This window comes from Halichoerus grypus, chromosome 12 (assembly GCF_964656455.1).
Source record: "Halichoerus grypus chromosome 12, mHalGry1.hap1.1, whole genome shotgun sequence".
Classification (NCBI taxonomy): domain Eukaryota; kingdom Metazoa; phylum Chordata; class Mammalia; order Carnivora; family Phocidae; genus Halichoerus; species Halichoerus grypus.
In genome coordinates, this window is record NC_135723.1 from 101,692,499 (window position 1) to 101,699,038 (window position 6,540).

Sequence of the window (6,540 nt, forward strand, 5' to 3'; positions counted from 1 at the left end):
AGAAAAGACACTTGGAAAGATGGTAAAACAGGCACCCTAAAAGACAACGCTTGAGTAACAGAGAGTTACTATGTGTAGGTTTAACCGATTGGGATAGAAGGTAAGGTGAACAAGCTGGTGCATTACCACCACCAACATTCATTCACCTACTCTGCCTTCTCCCCACCCACTCTCACACAAGGAAGCAGGACTGTGAATCTCCAAAAAATATGTCGGCAAATACTGAAAATGCATCCTTTAGAAGATGTGCCAACTTACTTGCTCCCCTAGGCAAGTCTGCAAATCTTAATATAATTCTGATAGTATTGATGATAGTGATGGCTTGTGCTATAACCCCTTTTGAACTGGAAATCCTGGATTTCCTAACTTAAAAATGTGAAGTCTAGTTTTTCTAATTCTGCAAAATATCCAAGACATTTGTGTAATGAACAGCTATGGAAGATATATTCAGTGTCTCCCTCAGGAGCAAAGTCCTGCTTATTGTCCATTAGAAAAGATTTGTGTTCGCTGAGCTGAAATGTCCTCTCCTATAATGCAACCCACTCCACATGCAGGTGTTATCGTACCCTCTTCACATTCTCTGTGCTTACTGCGGCTCTTGGAACCAGTGTACCGAGATGCTGATATTCTGGCTGCTGGTTTGGACTCTTGTGTCTTTTTTTTTTTTTTTTAAGATTTATTTATTTATTTCAGAGAGAGAGAGAGAGAGAGAGAGAGTGTGTGTGTGTGTGTGTGTGTGTGCAAGCAGGGGGAGGGGCAGAGGGAGAGGGATAGGGAGAGAGGGAATCTCATGCAGACCCCTGCTGAGCATGGAGCCTGACACAGGACTTGATCCCTGGACTCTGAGATCATGATCTGAGCTGAAATCAAGAGTTGGATGCTTAACCCACTGAGCCACCTTGGTGCCCCGTGACTCTTGTGTCTTTTATCAGCATCCATGAAATTGTGGTTGACTAACTCATTAGCTTACAGGAAGAGTAAAATCTCAGACTCTGTGTAGTTCTTGATGACCCACACTAAGCAATCTGTAACAGGATAAATTAAAGATTTTGAGTGAGCAAAGAAATTCAGAGAAGCAGGAATGTAATTATAATTGAGAAAGGCAGGATTTAGCCAAAATAGATGAATATGTCTTTCATTCTGACTGAAAGTTTTTTTATGCCTTGTTAAGCTTTCTTGATAAAGTTTTGGGCCTAATCTCTAGGATTTGAGAAACTAGAAATTTAGTCCTGGTAATAGTAATGCCCACTTTTGGGTTCTAAGAGGCAAGAATCTGGAACTAATAGTATTAGCCATTAATATCAAGGGGAAAAACTAGAATGAAAAAGTTTCATGAGGGGCACCTGCGTGGCTCAGTCGTTAGGCTGAGGTCATGATCCCAGGGTCTTGGAATCGAGTCCCGAGTCAGGCTCCCTGCTCCGCGGGAAGCCTGCTTCTCCCTCTCCCACTCTCCCTGCTTGTGTTCCCTCTCTTGCTATGTCTCTCTCTGTCAAATAAATAAGTAAAATCTTAAAAAAAAGGGGCGCCTGGGTGGCTCAGTTGGTTAAGCAACTGCCTTCGGCTCAGGTCATGATCCCGGAGTCCCAGGATCAAGTCCCGCATCGGGCTCCCTGCTCGGCAGGGAGTCTGCTTCTCCCTCTGACCCTCCTCCCTCTCATGCTCTCTGTCTCTCATTCTCTCTCTCTCAAATAAATAAATAAAATCTTAAAAAAAAAAAAAAAATCTTAAAAAAAAAAGTTTCATGAAAAGATATATTTTCACCCATCTATTCTTTAAAAAGCTGATGTAATATCATATACTTATGAAATAATTCTCATAGATAATACTAAAATTGCTCATGGTATAAACTGGAATGTTTTTGGTTACAAATCACAGAACGCTCAACTCTTATTGGTTTAAATAACAAATGAGAGGGGTGCTTGGCTGGCTCAGTCAGTAGAGCATGCAACTCTTGATCTCAGGGTTGTGAGTTCAAGCCCCATGTTGGGTGTAGAGATTACTTAAAAATAAAAATAATAAATACATAAATAAATAAAGAAGTTTATTGGGTCACACAGATAAAAGTCCAGAGGTAAGACAGGCTTCCGGGGTAGTTTACTGGGAGGTTGAATTAAGCAAACAAGTACCTAGTTTCTTTTTTTTCTTGTCAGATTCATATTCTCTACCTTGGCCCTTATAGGGCTATGTGTCTGCACCTGAAACATTAATACATTCAGGGAATAAGGTTGGGCTGGTTAATGGGGGCCTGAGCTACATGCTCCACCCCCAGACCCAGGGCTGGAGGTGTATTCTTTCAAAGTGTATGGGCTCTGTGTAAGGTGTGGGTAACAGTAAATAACAACGGCAACAACAACAACCCAGTAGTTAGGAGAAGTGGGAGTGGGTGCTGGGGAGGCACCCTCCCTCTCATTATATCCTCCATAATGAGGACACATATATACAAAGCCACATATCTAGGTCATCTCCTCTTCCATTCTGTTCACGTCTCTACAAAGCAATTCTTTCCTTACATGTAAGAAAATCAATATTTGAGAAAGAAGCCTTTACAATTGAAGAGCTGCCCTGGGCTGATTGAGCTTCTTGGTCCTCACACTGTTCCTAATGGAGATTATGTGTCAGCTGAACAAGCTAAGTTCATTAAGTGCACACCTGTTTGTATGAGCCATCTTGCACAACATGGTTTTGAAATTCCGTTTCAATGTTCTAGAGATACCACTTCTCTTTTAAAAGAATGTTCAAGGTGTTCTCATAACTTGCTGGTGGAAATGCAAACATGTGCATTCTTTATGGAGGGGAATTTGCCAGTTCATAACAAAACTACACATTCATTAACTTTTTAACACAGCAATCCTACTTCTAGGAATTTATCCTAAGGTTGTACCTCCGATTCCATACGGAAATTTAAAATCCATCATCAACTCTGCCGTATGTCTGTGATGCTGGGTACGCCTCTAATTTCCATGAGATGGTAGCCTCCACTTCTTTCCCTGGGAAATGAGGGATTTGGACTAGATGATAGCTCCCATTTATCAAAAGTCAACTCTGTTGCAGACACTCTGCCTTTTGTTCTATTGTATGATTCCCAACCCTTTCTTGCAAAGTGTTTATTATTCCCCCATTTTATGGGTGAGGACTTTGAGGCTCAGAGAGGTTTAACCATCACACAGTCCTCCAGCTAGTAAACCCAGATTTACCTGACTATAAAGCCTGAGGTCTTCCTAACACATTAAGTTGCTTGCAGAAGATGCAAAGGGGGGCGCCTGGGTGGCTTAGTTGGTTAAGCGACTGCCTTCGGCTCAGGTCATGATCCTGGAGTCTCTGGATTGAGTCCCGCATCGGGCTCCCTGCTCAGCAAGGAGCCTGCTTCTCCCTCTGACCCTCGCCCCTCTCATGTGCTCTCTCTCTCTCTCATTCTGTCTCAAATAAATAAATAAAATCTTTTAAAAAAAAGAAGATGCAAAGGGTCTAAGGCCTTTTGTAACTCCAGGTTCTGTAATTCTCTATGATTAAGAAAGGAACCAACAGGGACACCTGGGTGGCTCAGCCAGTTAAGTGTCTGCCTTGGGCTCAGGTCATGATCCCAGAGTTCTAGGATCAAGTCCCAAACTGGGCTCCTGGCTCAGCGGGGAGCCTGCTTCTCCCTCTGCCTGCCACTCCCCTGCGTGTTCTCTCTCTCTCTCTCTCCGACAAATAAATAAATAAAATCTTTTTTAAAAAAAGAAAGGAATCAACATGTCTGCCGAGGTACTAATAATTCATAACCTAAGCATTCTATCCCTTTTCCTGTGGGAATTAACCAGCAGCGAAGTGAGTATCAGGTTCGCTTACCCTAAAGTCATTGTCACCTCAACCTCAGGGTACTCAGGGTAGTTCATTGTACTTTTTTGGCTTGTGACCAGCTCTCTACTCCTGCAAAGCCCTGCTCTGGTTTCATTTATTTGTTTATTCCCTTTTAGTCCCACTTCTTACTCTTTATCTCATCCCTGCCTGGGCAATGACTCTAAATGTTCTATATGTGTACTTGCGTTTGTAGCTTCCTTACAAAATAAGTAGTTTTGTTTGACTATGTATGTATTTGTGACTCACAGAGAGAAGTGTGCTCATTCTTTGTCCTGGCCGGGATCTGAGACTCTCAAATCCATTTCTTGTCCTTTCTGTGCTCTGCTTTGTATCCCAGGGCGGTGCAGGGTGCAGTGGGTCAGGGTGTGAGCTGAGCTTTGCAAGCTGCATTTCCAGGTTCCCTAGTCAGCTCCTAGCTGCATTCAGCCAGTGGGAGGCACCAATGGGAAACAGGAGGATGGAGGAAGGGAGAAGCTGGTGTGTGCTCCTTCTCTGTCCTTTTTAGGCTCTTCCGCAGCAACCGTGTCTTCTCCAGAGCTCCAGTTCCCACGGAGCAACCCCGCCACAGTTCCAGCTCTTATAGGGTGACCTCAGCCCCTGGACTTAGGTCGCATCACTTCCTGCCCTTGTCCCTCCCACCTCTACTAGCAGAGAGGGCTCCCTGCTGTTACAAAAGCCGAGGCTTCACCTGTCTCCTGTTTGGCTTTCCTAGCTGTTTTGTCATCTGTGCCACCAATTTCTCATATTAAATTCTCTCTGTTTTAAAATACTTAATGTGTTATCTGTTTTCCTAGTTAATTCTCAGCAGATACACTCAATTTTTCCCTTGTTTTAAGGTCCAGCTCTGTTCCTATTTGTCTGTGTCCCTCTCTGATTGCTGCATGATGGTCTACACTGTGTACCCACCACCTTGTGCTTATCTTAGTTATCTGTGTCCTCCATAACTAAAGTGTCTCCAACTCCTGCTCCCACACACAGCACTCTGATGAACGTTCGCTATGTATGTACCCTCACAGATCTTTTGTGAGAATTTTTCTGCAATATATCCTTGGCATGGGGTGGCTGGGTCATGAACACATCAACTCAACTAAGTTCTGCTAGGTTGGTGGACAAAATTTCCTCTTTCCCCATATTCTCAACTCTTGCCATCGAATTTTTTGCCTTACCTATTAAATTTCACAATAATATTACTTAATAGCAGGATTAACTAACAATTTTTGAATGCTGTACCAAATGCCAACCACTTTACATAGTTTCTCCTTTAGTTCTATGGGTTAAGTGCCAGGTGAAGGAACAAGGGATGGGAGGGGTAAGCAACTTGCCCAAGGCCACATAGCTAAGAAGTTGCAGACTGGATTACTATCCAGGCCGATCCATTCTAGAGCTTGAATCTCTGACCCTTATGGCATACTGCTTTTACCTCAGTGCTGATGGCCCTGCTTTATACCTGAAGAACTGAGACTGGAGAGATGACATCAGTTACATGATGACATTTGCGTAGCTGGTTAGAGTTGGGGATTATTTTGACCTTGGGTCTGACCCAAAGCCAGTGCTCTTGACTTCACACACCATCCAACAGGCACCATGTCTGGGAAACAGAGAACCCAGGGCCGTGAACTTGTGACTGCCAGTGAGACTTCTGAATTCTCTGGGTCACGCCGACAGAATACCAGCAGAAAATCGGGTTCACAAAAAGACCTGCAGAGGTAAAATTGCCCTAAATTTAATTTAATTGCTTTAGGAGGTGAAAAGATTGAGATCAGCATCCATGTGAGAATAAGGGTTTTGAGGAGTCTGGGCATCTAAAGCCCAAGGTACTGGAGTTCACCAGTTGACAACATTGATTTCCCAATTAAAAGGCTTTTGACCAATCAAAACCATAATGAGATGCCACTTCACAACCACCAGGATGGCTAGAATAATATAAGCAAATAAATAAATAACTAGCATTGGTGAAGATCTGGAGAAATTGGAATCTTTGTGTATTGCTGGAAGGAACATAAAACGGCTCATCTTCTGTGGAAAACAGTTTGGCCATCCCTCAAAATCTTAGCTGTAGAGTTCCCATATGACCTAGCATGTCCTCTCCTGGGTCTATTCCCAGAGAACTGAAAAACATTGTGCACACAAACACTTGTATACAAATGTTCATAGCAACATTTTTCATAACAGCCACAAAGTAGAAACCACCCAAATATCCATCAACTGATGGGTGAATAAATAAAATGTGGTATATTCATACGATGGAATATTATTTGTCAATAAAAAGAAATGAAATGCTGATTTGTATTGCAGCCTGTACAAACCTTGAAAACATTATGCTAAGTGTTAGAAGCCAGTCACAATGGACATGTACTGTATGATTCCATGTATATGAAATGTCCAGAATAGGAGAATGCAGAGACAGAAAATAGATTATTGGTTGCCTAGTGCTGGAGGGTATGGGGGCGAGTTGGTGGGTAACGGCTAATGGGTACAGGGTTTCTTTTTGGAATAATGAAAATGTTCCAAAATTGTTGGTGTGATGGATGCACAACTCTTAAATAAGCTAAAAGCCATTGAACTGTACACTTTCATAGGTGAACTGTATGCATGTGAGTTTTTCGGGAAAGCTGTTGAAAAAGGCTATGAGATTAAGACTTCTAGAGAAATGGATGTTGGGAATGGACTAAGACAACATTATCTTCTTTATTTACAAAA